Source organism: Lepus europaeus, chromosome 13 (assembly GCF_033115175.1).
Source record: "Lepus europaeus isolate LE1 chromosome 13, mLepTim1.pri, whole genome shotgun sequence".
Classification (NCBI taxonomy): Eukaryota; Metazoa; Chordata; class Mammalia; order Lagomorpha; family Leporidae; genus Lepus; species Lepus europaeus.
The window spans coordinates 48,551,166-48,566,293 of record NC_084839.1 but is presented as its reverse complement, the minus strand read 5'-3'; the positions used below and the strand labels follow the sequence as shown (position 1 = coordinate 48,566,293).

At 35.9% G+C, this 15,128-nt stretch overlaps 1 long non-coding RNA gene across 1 annotated transcript in view; it reads left to right on the top strand.

Annotated features, from left to right (window-relative positions):
* The window catches only part of LOC133772179 (uncharacterized), a 486,159-nt gene that overhangs the window by 386,888 nt on the left and 84,143 nt on the right, over positions 1 to 15,128 (top strand). The gene's annotated exons all lie outside the window — the stretch shown is intronic.

Sequence of the window (15,128 nt, the reverse complement as noted above, 5' to 3'; positions counted from 1 at the left end):
AAGCTGAGAGAAGAAAATAAAGAATTAAAATATGCTAGAAATCAAACCCTCTCCAGCACAATGTCTTTCTTTCATGGAGTCATCAGCAGATTCAGACACAGCTGAGGGGAAGAATCAGCAAGCCTGAAGATAGGTTAGTGAAATCTTCCCGAAATGAAAAATAAAAGAAAAAAGAAATAAAAATTCATGACAAATGGAGTTAAAAGGTAAGCTTATTTATATGCCAAAAAATCTTCAAACTGGTGCACAGAAAAAAGTTTGCAGAATGTGTGTTACAAAAAAAATGATGCATAGGGAAAATAAATATTTGAATTTAAAGGTAGTATTACTGAAATAGTAATGATCAATAGAAGAAATAATGAGCAAGGACATTTTAAATTTAATGGAAATTAGCAATAATCCAGGAAGCTCAGACAATACCACATAGGATGGCAGGAAAAAACTACATTTAGCCAATTTCCCAAAGTGTGGGAAAACAGGCACAGAGAAAATCATGAAAGAAGCTAGAGAATGAACCTTGTTACTTACTCAGCAGCAATGATAAGAATTAAAGTATACTTCTTACCAGGAACTATATATGCAAGAAGAGAATGTAGTGACAAATTTAAAGTACTGAAAGAAAAATCTTCAGTAACTAGAATTTAGTATCTAGTAAAAGTATTTTTAAAAATAAAGACAGAAGAAGAAAGTTTCTTGAGTAAACATTAACTGAGGGAATTTATTTTGAGCCAATTTACTCTGCAGGAAATGTGAAAAGATATTCTCCAGGAAGTAGAAAAATGATAATGGTCAAAAGGTAGATCTACATTAAAAAAGGAATTGAAGAAGAAGAAATCTGGCCACCAGATCACTACTATGTAAAAATAACTTGTTTGATTACATGTCGTGAAATAATTCAAATAATTTAAGGAAAATCAATAAGGTACTTTGGAATTAGAGATATTTTTATTAACATTTAGTGATTGAGAAGGAAGAGCTTAACAGAGTGACTAATTATTTGTGCAACAAAATCTTGTTCAATTTCTTCATTTGAACTTCTTACTTAAAAATGTGTTATTTTTACACATTGCTCAGGTAAAATGAAATATGTGAGAAACATGCAAAAACTGTGGATTTTTAAAAGTTAAGATTTGTATCAATCCTCAATAATATCATTGTTAGTAAAATAAAAATAAAAATCTGAGATTTCAAATTGTCTGCAGGAGAGAGTATTTCATATCTCATAAGATAATTTAAAATTTGGGCTATGTAATGAAAGATAACAGAAGTGTGTGCACAGGATAAAGGATCTTAATTAAACTGGTTTCCTCTCAATTACAACATTAATCCTTTAAATGAAACCAAAATATTTGAGTGAGAACACAAGAAATTTAAAATCATAATTTGAGATTAAGCTAATTACTTTTATTTTCTTCAACCTAGTCCTCCAGTAATGTTATTTATAAGGAATAAATAAACTTTTAAAATGTTTTTGCACATTATTGTTGAGAAGCAAAGAGAGGGAGAAGCAAAGAAAGAGACAGAGCTCTCATCCACTAACCTACTCTCCACGTATCTAAAATGGTCAAAGGCTGCCTTGGGCTAAAGCCAGAACACAGGAATTCAACCCAAGTTGAACACTTGGGAGGACAGGAACCCAGTCAATTGAACCATCACAGCCAGTTTCCAGAGTCTACATTACTAAGAAGTTGGAATCAGAAGCCTTAGTTCGGAATTTAAGTTAAATAATCAGATGTGGGATGTAGTATCCCAACTGGTGTCTCGAGACTTTGTAAATGCTAACCCATTGTACACTTTTTTTATACCAACTCTTTCCCAGGATTTTAGATCACTTTAAGAGTCATAGAAACATAATCCTATCAATATCTTTGCACATTTATTGTGTACTGAATGCTTTGTCCAAGCTTAACACAATATGGTTGACAGGGTTTCTTTTGGTATCAACAAATATTTATTTTTTTTTCTTTTTATCTTTTTTTAAAAATTTTTTTATCTTTTATTTAATGAATATAAATTTCCAAAGTACAGCTTATGGATTACAATGCCCCCCCCCCATAACTTCCCTTCTACCCGCAACCCTCCCCTTTCCCAATCGCTCTCCCCTTCCATTCACATCAAGATTCATTTTCAATTCTCTTTATATACAGAAAATCGGCTTAGTATATATAAAGTAAAGATTTCAACAGTTTGCCCTCACATAGCAACACAAAGTGAAAAGTACTGTTGGAGTACTAGTTATAGCATTAAATCACAGTGTACAGCAAATTAATGACAGAGATCCTACATGATTTTTTAAAAAAATTGATTAATTTTCTATATTATTTCCAATTTAACCCCAAGTTTTTGTTTTTTTTTTTTTTCATTTTCAATTATCTTTATATACAGATCGATTCAGTATATACTAAGTAAAGATTTCATCAGTTTGTACCCACACAGAAACACAAAGTGTAAAAATACTGTTTCAGTACTGGCTATATCATTACTTCACATTGGACAACCCATTAAGGACAGATCCCACATGGAACGTAAGTACACAGTGACTCTTGATGTTGATTTAATAATTTAACACTCTTGTTTATGGCGTCAGTAATCTCCCTAGGCTCTAGTCATGAGTTTCCGAGGCTATGGAAGCCTTTAGGGTTCGCCGACTTTGATCTTCTTCCGATAGGGTCATAGTCAAAGTGGAAGTTCTCTCCTCTCTCCTCCCTTCAGAGAAAGGTACGTCCTACTTTGATGGCCCCGTTCTTTCCAATGGGATCACACTCGCTGAGATCTTTCATGTAGGTCTTCTTTTTTTTTTTTCTGCCAGAGTGTCTTGGCTTTCCATGCCTAAAATACTCTCATGGACTCTTCAGCCAGATCTGAATGCCTTAAGGGCTGATTCTGAGGCCAGAGTGCTGTTTAGGACATCTGCCATTCTATGAGTCTGCTGTGTATCCCACTTCCCATATTGGATCGTTCTCTCCCTTTTTGATTTTATCAGTTAGTATTAGCAGACATTAGCATTATTTGTGTGATCCCTTTGACTCTTAGACCTATCAGTGTGATCAATTGTGAACTGAAATTGATCACTTGGACTAGTGAGATGGCATTGGTACGTGCCACCTTGATGGGATTGTGTTGGAATCCCCTGGCACATTTCTAACTCCATCATTTGGGGCAAGTCCAATTGAGCATGTCCCAAATTGTACATCTCCTCCCTCTCTTTTTCCCACTCTTATATTTAACAGGGATCACTTTTCAGTTAAATTTAAACACCTAAGAATAATTGTGTGTAATTACAGAGTTCAACCACTAGTACTAGAACAAAAAAATACTAAAATGGATAAAGTATTACATTATACAACAACAGTCAGCACAAGAGCTGATCAAGTTACTGTTTCTCATAGTGTCAGTTTCACTTCCACAGGTTTCCCCTTTGGTGCTCAGTTAGTTGTCACCGATCAGGGAAAACAAATGAAATTTGTCTCTTTGGGACTAGCTTAATTCACTCAGCATGATGTTTTTCAGATTCCTCCATCTTGTTGCAAATGTCCGGGTTTCATTGTTTTTTACTGCTGTATAGTATTCTATAGAGCACATGTCCCATAATTTCTTTTTCCAGTCTACTGTTGATGGGCATTTGGGTTGGTTCCAGGACTTAGCTATTGTGAATTGAGCTGCAATAAACATTAATGTGCAGACCGCTTTTTTGTTTGCCAATTTAATTTCCTTTGGGTAAATTCCAAGGAGTGGGATGGCTGGGTTGTATGGTAGGGTTATATTCAGGTTTCTGAGGAATCTCCTGACTGACTTCCATAGTGGCTTAACCAGTTTGCATTCCCACCAACAGTGGGTTAGTATCCCTTTTTCCCCACATCCTCTCCAGCATCTGTTGTTGGTAGATTTCTGAATGTGAGCCATTCTATGTGGGGTGAGGTGAAACCTCATAGTGGTTTTGATTTGCATTTCCCTGACTGCTAGTGATCTTGAACATTTTTTCATGTGTCTGTTGGCCATTTGGATTTCCTCCTTGGAAAGATGTCTGTTGAGGTCTTTGGCCCATCTCTTAAGTGGTTTGTTTTGTTGTTGTGGAGTTTCTTGGTTTCTTTGTAGATTCTAGTTATCAACCCTTTATCTGTTGCGTAGTTTGCAGATATTTTATCCCATTCTGTCGGTTTCCTATTCACTTTCCTGACTGTTTCTTTTGCAGTACAAAAACTTCTCAATTTGATGCAATCCCAATTGTTAATTTTGGTTTTGACTGCCTGTGCTCCTGGGGTCTTTTCCAAGAAGTCTTTGCCAGTACCTATATCTTGCAGGGTTTCTCCAATGCTCTCTAATAATTTGATGGTGTCGGCTCGTAGATTTAAGTCTTTAATCCATGTTGAGTGAAATTTTGTGTAAGGTGAATGGTAGGGATCTTGCTTCATGATTCTGCACGTGCAAATCCAGTTTTCCCAGCACCATTTATTGAATAGACTGTCCTTACTCCTGGGATTGGTTTTGGATCCTTGATCAAATATAAGTTGGCTGTAGATGTTTAGATTGATTTCTGGTTTCTATTCTGTTCCATTGGTCTATCCATCTGTTTCTGTACTAGTACCATGCTGTTTTGATAACTACTGCCCTGTAGTATGTCCTGAAATCTGGTATTGTGATGCCTCCGGCTTTGTCTTTGTTGTACAAGATAGCTTTAGCTATTGGAGGTCTCCTTTGTCTCCATATGAATTTCAGCATCATTTTTTTCCAGATCTGAGAAGAATGCCTTTGGTATTTTGATTGGTATTGCATTGAATCTGTAAATTGCTTTTGGGAGAATGGACATTTTGATGATATTGATTCTTCCAATCCATGAGCATGGAAGATTTTTCCATTTTTTGGTATCCTCTTCTACTTCTTTCTTTAAGGTTAACAAATATTTATTTTTTTTTAAATGACATTAAAAAGTACATGTATTAATGAAGTCTGCTCTGCTATGATGTTTTGATACAAGTATACACTGTAATGTGTTCAAATTAAATTTTATCTTTTCAAACATTTTATATTTCCTTATGATAAAAAACATATTTCTTTTTAAGAAGATACAGTATACTAGAATTATCTATAAATATCCTAGTGCACTAGAATCTCAGAACTTCTTACTCTTGCCTAACTCTAGCCTAGTACTTGTTAATCTATATTTCTCCACTCCTACTTCTCTCCTTCCCTTCCCTTCCCAGTTCTAGTAACCAACATAATATTTTTAATGTCTGTGAGATCACTTTCTTTTAGGTTCCACATATGAATGAGATCATGTGGCATTTTTTATGTTGTGCTTGAATTCTTTCACTTATAATCTTCCACTGCATCCATGTGGTTGCAAATGACAAGCTTTAATCTTTTTTATGGCAGATTACATTTCATGATATTTATATTCTACATTTTGTTTATCTGTTTATCAGTGGATGGCCTTTTAGATTGGTTTTCCATTTCTGGGCTATTGGGAAGGGAATAGTGCTGCAATAAACATGGGAGTGCAACTGGGTCTTTGACAGACTGGTTTCATTTCCTGTGCATATATACTCAGTACTTGGATTGTTGAATCCTATGGTAATTCTATTTTTAGATTTTTGAAGACCTTCCATACTCTTTTCTACAATAGCTGTACTAATTCACATTCTCTCCACAGTGTAAAAGTGCCAAAACTTGTCATCATTTGTCTTTTTTGTAGTAGCTAATCTTATTGGAGTGAGATTATATCTCACTGTGGTTTTCAGCTGTATTTCCCAAATTATTAATAATGTTGAGCACTGTTTTCATGTCTGTTAACCATTTGTATATCATTGAGAGAGAAATGTGTGTTAAGATCTACCCATTTTCAATTATTATTATTATTGATATTCAATTGTTTGGGTTTCTTATATAGTATGGATATTAACCCATTGTCAGAAGTATAGCTTGAAATATTTTCTGTATCCTGCAGATTCTTTCTTCAATCTGTTTTTTTTTTTTACCATGTAGAAGATCTATAGTTTGATGAAATCTATTTTTAATTTTGTTTCCATTGTTGGAGATCTGGTTCAAACTGTCCTTATCCATTCCCATATCCTGATGAGTTCCCCTTATATTTTCTTCAGGTAGTTTCAGAGTTTAAGTCTGACATTTAGATCTTCAGTCCATTTTGAGTCGAATTTTATACATGGAAAGACATAAGAGTATAGCTTCATTCTTCTGCATGTAGATAACTAGTTTCCCCAGATCTATTTATTGGAAAGGCTATCCATTTTTGAATACATGTTCTTTATACCTTTGTCAAATAGCAATTGCTGTATATATAAATGTTTACATCTGAGGTCTCTGTTCTGTTCCTATGGCCTATGAATCTATTGGCATGCTGAATCCATACTGTTTTAATTACTATAGCTATAATATATTTTAAAGTCAGATAGTGTAATGCCACTTTCTTGGTTCTTTGTGCTCAGTATCTTTCAGTATCTTTTGTTATTCCATACAAATTTTGGTAACTTTTTAAAAATATTTCTGTGAAAATGTCATTGGAATTTCGATAGGAATTGAATGGAAGCTGTAAATTGTTTTGGGCAGTATACATGTTTTCACAGTGATCATTCTTCTGTCCATTAAAACAAAATTTCCTTGCACTTCTTGTATTCTCTTTAATTTCAGTTATCAGTGATTTCCATTTTTCATTGTAGAGCTGTTTAACGTCTTTTATTACATTTATTCCTGGGTATTATTTTTGGAGGGTTGGTAATGAGATTTCTTTATTTTTTTTTGATGGTTAACTATTGATATATAACAATGCTGCTGATTTTTGCACACTTTTTATCCTGTGACTCATTTTTTTATTTTATTAGCTTTTTAGTGTAGTGTTGGAGATTTTCTATATACAAGATCATGTTATCTGCAAACAGTGACAATTTAACTGCCTCTTTTCTGATTGGGATGACCATTGTATCTCTCTTATATAATTGCTCTGGCTAGGACTTACAATATTATGTTGAATGAAAGTAGTGAAAGCAGGGATCCCTATATTGTTCTAGACATTAAAGAAAAAGTCTTAAATTTTTTCCCAACTGAATACAAATTTTGTTTTTAAAGATTTATTTATTTGAGAAGCAGAGTTACAGAGAGAGGGACAGAGAGAGAGGTCTTCATCCATTCATTCATTTCCCAAATGGCCACAATGGCCAGAGCTGAGCCAATCCAAAGCCAGGGGCCAGGAGCTTCATCCAGATCCCCCATATGAGTGCAGGGGCCTAAGCATTTGGGCTATGTTCCACTGTTTTCCCAGGTCCTTAGCAGGGAGTTGCATCAGAAGTGGAGCACCTGGGACTTGAACCAGTGCCCATATGGGATGCCAGTGCTTCTGGACTTAATTTGTTTAAAGTTTTTATCATGAAGGGATGTTGAATTTTATCATATGCCTTTTCTGTAACTATTGAGATGATCATATGATTCTTGTCCTTCATTCTGTTGATGCAGTATCATATTTATTCATTTATGTGTGTTGTACAATCTTTGCATGCCTGGAATGAATCCTTAATGATCACAATGAATAATCTTTTTAATGTGTTGTATTCAATTTGCTAGTATTTTGTTGAAGATTTTTGCATCCATATTCATCAAGGATCCTGGCTGGTAGCTTTCTTTTTTTGTTGTGTCCTTGACTGGTTTTGGTATCAGGGTAAGCTGACCTCACAGAATTAGTTTGGAAGAATTCCTCCTTCTATTTTTTTTGAAATAATTGAAGAAGGATTGGTGTTAATTCTTTAAATGTTTTGTAGATTTCAGGAGTGGTACCGTCTGGTTCTGGGCTTTTCTTTTAGGGGAATTTTTGTTACTCATTCCATCTTGCTGCTTCTTATTGGTGTATTTAGGTGTCCTATTTCTTGAGGATTTAGTCATGGTAAGTTGCACATGCCCAAGAAATTGTTCATTTCTTCTATTTTATGTAATTTGTTGTCATATAGAGTTGTTCTAGTAATCTCTAACAATTCTTTGTATTTTTGTGGTATCTGATAATGTCTACTTTTCATCTCTGATTTTATGTAGTTGAGTCTGTTCTCTTGCTTTTTTTTTTATTTTAAACCACTAATTTTATGGTGATTTTCAATTTAGTAGTAGATAATGAACACAAATAGTAACAGATTGTATAAATGACTATGGTGACAGTATAATGATGATACACAAACACTAATAAACTTCTCTAGTTTCCTCCTATCTGTGATTCATGTTGTGATACTCTTGGAGCAGACCTTTGGCACAGAGTTAGAATGCAACTTGGGAAGCCCACAACCCATGTCAGAGTGCCAGGGTTCAAGCTGTGGCTATGGTTCCATTCTAACTTCCTGCTAATACACACTATAAAAGGTGATAACTCTGGTATTGCTACCATGCTACCCACATCTGAAAGTTCTGGATTGAGTTCTGGACTCCTGCTTTTAGCTTGGCCCATCATTAGCTGTTGCAGGTGTTTGGGAAATAAATTAGCCTATGGCAGATCTGCTGTCTGTCTGTGTGTGTGTGCTTTTTTCTATGTTTCTTTCTCTGCATTTATTTTTTAAACTTTTATTTAGTAAATATAAATTTCCAAAGTACAGCTTTTGGATTAAAATGGCTCCCCCCACCCCATAACTTCCCTCCAACCTGCAACCCTCCTGTCTCCCGCTCCCCTTCCATTCACATCAAGATTCATTTTCAATTATCTTTATATACAGAAGATTGATTTAGTATATATTAAGTAAAGATTTCATCACTTTGGACCCACACAGAACATAAAGTGTAAAATACTGTTTGAGTACTAGTTATAGCATTCATTCACATTGGACAACACATTAAGGACAGAGATCCTACATGAGGAGTAAGTACACAGTGACTCCTGTTGTTGACTTAACAATATGACACTCTTGTTTATGGCATCAGTAATCTCCCTAGGCTCTGGTCATGAATTGCCAAGGCTATGGAAGCCTTTTGAGTTCGCCGACTTTGATCTTATTTAGTTATTTAGACAAGGTCATAGTCAAAGTGGAAGTTCTATCCTCCCTTCAGAGAAAGGTACCTCCTTCTTTGATGGCCCTATTCTTTCCACTGGGATCTCACTCACAGAGATCTTTCATTTAGGTTGTTGTTTTTTGTTTGTTTGTTTTTTGCCAGAGTGTCTTGGCTTTCCATGCCTAAAATACTCTCATGGGCTCTTCAGCCAGATCTGAATGCCTTAAGGGCTGATTCTGAGGCCAGAGTGCTGTTTAGGACATCTGCCATTCTATGAGTCTGCTGTGTATCCCGCTTCCCATGTTGGATCGTTCTCTACCTTTTTTATTCTATCAGTTAGTATTAGCAGATACTAGTCTTGTTTGTGTGATCCCTTTGACTCTTGGACCTATGAGTATGATCAATTGTGAACTGAAATTGATCACTTGGACTAGTGAGATGGCATTGGTACATGCAACCTTAATGGGATTGTGTTGGAATCCCCTGGCACATTTCTAACTCAACTATTTGGGGCAAGTCCAATTGACCATGTCCCAAATTATACATCTCCTCCCTAATTCCCACTCTTATATTTAACTGGGATCACTTTTCAGTTAAATTTAAACACCTAAGTATAATTGTGTGTTAATTACAGAGTTCAACCAACAGTATTAAGTAGAATAAAAACTAAAATGGATAAAGTATTAAGTTCATCAACAGTCAGGACAAGAGCTGATCAAGTCATTGTTTCTCATAGTGTCCATTTCACTTCAACAGGTTTCCTTTTAGGTGCTCAGTTAGTTGTCACCAATCAGGGAGAACACAATATTAAATATCATATGTTCTCTTGCTTTTATATTTAATCTTATAAAAGGGTTATCAATTTTATTTATCTGTTCAAAGAATCAGCTTCTCATTTCACCAATTTTTGGTATTTTTTAGGTTTTATGCCATTTATTTTTGTTCTCATTATTTCTTTCTACTAATTTTATATTTGATTTGCTCTCATTTTTCTATTCTTTGAGGGGCAGTGATAAGTTGTTTGATTTTGGGTGGTACATTCTTAACTGCTGTTGAATTCTTTGTTCTAGTACTGCTCTTGATGCATTTTATAGGCTATGTTTTCTTCTGTTTACATTGAAATTCATTTGAAGAAATTTTTAAATTTCCTCTGATTTCTTCCTTGATCCAGTGGTTGTTCAAGAGCGAGTTGTTCTTTCATGTCTTTACGTAGTTTCCATGGTTTCTCTTGTTATTGCTTTCTCATTTTATTACATTGTGATCAGAAAAATACTTAGTGTGAGTTATGTTTTGTAAAAGGTTTATTTAATTGAAAGGCAGAGTAAGAGAGGAAAAGAGGGATAGAGAGAGAGAGTTCTTCCATCTGCTGGCTCACTCCCCAATTGTCGCAGTAGCCAGGGATAGGCCAGGCTGAAGGCAGGAGCAGGAACTTCATCCAGATCTCCTACAATGGTGGTAGGAGTCCAAATGCTTGAGCTGTCACCTGTTGCCTTAGCAGGTGAATTAGTAAAGTTTCATTGGAAGAAGAAGGGCCTTCAGCTGGCACATGAATTGGAATGCCATTTTCTCAAGCCATGGCTTATCACACTGCACCACAGTGCCAGACCCTTGGTTACTATTCTTTTAAATGTGTTGAGACTTGTTTTTTGACCTAAGATATTATCTATTCTATATAATGATTCATGAGCTATAGAGAAGAATGTGTATCCTGCAATTGTGGGATAAAATGTTCAATAAATGACTGTCAGGTCCAAATGATCTAGGATACAATTTAACTGTTGTTTCTTTGTTAATTTTTCCTTATCAATGATCTGTTCATTTCTGAAAATGGTGTATTAAACATTTCCTATTAGTCTGAAAATTGGTATATGTATTTGTGCTGCTCTGTTACTAGATATATTTATAATTGTTATTTCTTCTTGCTGGATGGAACCCTTTATTATTATATAATGACAATTCTGGTCTCTTCCTAATGATTTTGATTTAAATTTGACTTTAGTTGATAGATATATGGCTCCTCCTGCTTTCTTTTGGATTCTATTTACATGAAAAATCTTATTCTATTCTTTCACTTTCAATCTACGTTTGTCCTTAGAGAAGTGAGTTTCTTGTAAGCAGCATATAGTTGGGTCTCATTTTCATTATGAATTTGGTCACTGCATATATTTTAATTGGAGAATATAGTCCATTGGTATTTAAAGTAATTGTTGATTTGTGAAGTCTTACTACTGCCTGTTTTATCCTTGTTTTGTAATTTCCTTCCTTCCTTCCTTCCTTCCTTCCTTCCTTCCTTCCCTCCCTCCCTCCCTCCCTCCCTCCCTCCCTCCTTCCTTCCTTCCTTCCTTCCTTCCTTCCTTTTCTATGGTCTTAATTTATTGTAAACTGATTTTCTCTACTAGTAAACTTTAATTCCTTGCTTAGTATTATTGATAATTTTATTACAGATTTTGCTTTGTGGTTACCATGGGATTTGCAAAAACTCCCTTTGGTTATGAGATACTTTGAACTGATAACAACTTAACATTGATTATAAAGATAGAGAACAAAAAAGAGACTAGGATTATTAATTTTAAAAATGTCTACCCTTGTGTCCCATTCCTCCCACATTTTAGATGCTTAGTGGAATACAGGACTGCTTAACTAGGACCACAGAACTCCACTTGGCACTAAAACATGTCCAGAGGCTCTGCAGGCACTGGCCTGGGGACAGAGACCATCAGGATCTGCACAGGCCCAGGTGAAGCTGATGGTGGTCTATGAAAAAATATCTCAAAGACATATGTGAGCAAGTCATTGCCGAATACTAGGGCAAATCTAGAGACTATCCATAGGCAGCTTCCTAGGGATGAAATCTGCTTGGATCTACCCAGTGTTGGGCTTTATCAGCTTAGTACTGAGACCCTAGTCACAATTTTAAGGCTCCCAGTTGCCTGCCTGAGGTTGAGAGAAAGTTACAAAGGCAGGTCCCTGGTCATTTTGACTTCAACAGTTTGCTACAGGTACTGGACCACGTGATGTCATAGGAGTGTCTGCCAAGCCTGCCCAAAGGCAGCAGTGATGCAGTCCACAACAAGTCCCTCCCACTGGATTGTAGATCACCACTTGATGATTCAGAGGCTTAATCCAGGAGGACCATCTGGAAGATAGAAGCCTATGCTCTTTATAAGGTGCTAGATATCAGGGCAGCAGCAGGCCAGGGATTGAACTCCAAGGCACTGTCCTAAACCCGTTCTGGTGGCCTCACCACATGACTGGCATTTCACTCTGCTTTCTTCACATGGTTGGTGAAGAGGGGAAGGGGGATGATGGCTGCCTGGCTGGGGGTGGGAACAGGCACCGGATGCTCAATCTACAAATATAGCATGGAGGCAGGCATTGATAGCATGGGGCTTAGTCTGACTTTGAATTTTTTCCCAGTGGTTCTGGTACTGAAATTCAATTCCTTCTCCCTCCTGCAAGCAGGAATTGTTTCTATACCCCGCTCCTCAGAGCTCACAGGGTGACATGTGTCACTCTTTCCTTCCTGCTTAGTTCACTTACTACTATATTAAAATGAGAGACTGTGGTCTCTCACCTGGATTCTTTTTTTAAAAAAGATTTATTTTTATTTATTTGAAAGACAGAGTTACAGAGAGAGGTAGAGAGAGAGACGTCTTCCATCCATTGGTTCACTCCCCAAATGGCCGCAATGGCCAGAGCTGTGTGAATCTGAAGCCAGGAGCCAGGAGCTTCCTCCGGGTCTCCCACATGGGTGCAGGGGCCCAAGGACTTGGGCCATCTTCCACTGCTATCCCAGGCCAGCAGAGATCTGGATTGGAAGAGGAGCAGCCCGGATTAGAACCGATGCCCGTATGAGATGCCAGCGCTTCAGGCCAGGGTGTTAACCCGCTGTACCACAGTGCCGGCCCTCACCTGGATTCTGTAGCCCTTGTGAATGGGACTTGGTGCAAATACTTGCTCACATCCATGTCTCTGTGGGGCGGTGGCGCCACAGCACCTTCCTGAGCCATCATCTTGGTTCTCTCCACAATATAAATTTCTTATCTGCATGACCCAAAGAGAATTTTCAGAGAGTATGTAAACATTACAGAACTTATGAAAGATTATAAAAGCAATTAGTAAGATTTAAAAGCATGATGTAGTGGAAATGAAAAGCAATAAAAAATGAAAGAAAAATGTCTTTAAAAATAGATACATCTTGAAGGCTTCCTGTGGGAGATAAGCTGTAAGCCAAAATATCATAACCTCTTTCAAAAGGTTCCAAAAATTATTTTAGGAAAAAGAATATCAGTCATATTCCAGGACTATCAAACACAAATGGTGAAACTGTTCATGTGAGTCTATCATTTTGTATATGTCTATACTATTAACAAAACTATTCTCCAAGAACAGTTCTAACATTAAAAGTCAGATTTTAAAATCTTATCAATTAACCAAAGGCAGATTGAGTACTACATTTTTTCTGATTGAAATTTTTGTTCACATTACAAACTTTGAAATTAAAGAAAGTGTGTAATTTTTATGTGAATGTATTAGGCTTTAATTAAACACTGCATTAGGTAGAACAACATTAGCAGGATTGTAATTCAATCAATATAATATTGCCCTGAGAGAACTGAAGCAATTTTAATAATGTATTGAGACTGAAACAAAATATATCCAAGTAAAGAAAGATGGAAACTTAAAAATCAAAAAGCATAACAGAAAAATCCAAAAACTCTGTGTTATATGAACTTTAAATAGGATGGTAGCACAAATCAAGGGTAAATATTTCAAATGAAAACTACATAAAAAATGTAACAGATTTAGCAGGAGAGCCAAATGTATGGATTGGCTCTGAAATATAGGATATGTTATATAATATATAAATTATATGTTGTCAGTAAAAATAGTAAATTTTAATTCATGTGAAAATCCAAATTGGAGAAAATGTCAGACACTAGATTTTAAGCTGGGCCAAAGTCATAAGTAAGGCAATATGGATAAAGGTTTAGTCATAGAGGACTGGTTTAGATTTTTTACAGTTAAATGGAACCAGAGGAACCAAAAAATGCAAACCATCTATATATTAAAAATGGTTTCCTTCTTTTAGAAGGGTTACATTTCCTGAGAAACTAAAATACCCTTCCTGCACATCCTTCTGTTTTTATTCTTTTATACTGAAGAAACACTTTCTCCTTCAAGTCTCTCACAACTTTGCAATCTTCTCAGGAGTGCAAATGTGCAATTACTGTGAAACAAGGAGAGGAGATCATTCAGCTTTTTAGGATCTGACTTGTTAAGATAAAATAGTAGCACACCTTGCTTTTGAGAAGTGTCATGGGACTTTTCATTCACTGGCAAAAATATGTTTCTGCTTGTACAACAATAGAAAGATCAGTAGTAATTATATAAGCATGTTCTTCAAAACAAGGCACTAGGATACTGCAGTGGTTTCTATAAAAAGTACACATAATTAGCCACCATATATTGTTTTCTCCTGGTACTGTCTGATCATCAGGTGCTAAAATATGAAACAATAAGAGAAGGGGCAGGAGGAAAGTTATATTATATAGATTTTATGCATCGAATATTTCTAGCAACTACTAATTTTCTCAGAGAAAAGAGAATTAAAGTACTGGTCAACTTGTATGGAGTATATTTCTACTCTTACTCCTTTCTCCAAGGCTGAGGTACCATCATTCAGTTCTCTATTTTTCTTAACACTTCGAACCTGAGTGATCCTGATCGCTAGCCTGGACTTCAGCTTTATGAGTTAGCAGAGAGACAACCCCTCCAGCAACACTTTCCAGAGGATATAATTACAAATACAGCATAAGACTCCACTTCCAAGACTTTTAACATTGTTGTTGTTCTAAGAAAGTAATTGGTTTTCCCTTTGCTTTTTCCCCCTCGCAATGCTCAATGCAATCTATGCTGCCTGGAAGCCAGACTTTAAATGAAGCAGATGCTCCATGTTTAAACTCGGAGCTGATAGTAAAGTTGTTTCCTAGCAACAAAAAGTTGTGGAACTTTAAAAGCATCAGTTCAGTCAATGAGGTTTCTCCCAATTAGTTTCTCCATGAGTTATTATAAAATACTTAGTACCAAATCAAACTAAAGTGATCCTGGATTAACAAATATGAAAAACTGCCCCATTGATTTTAAATTTGTGA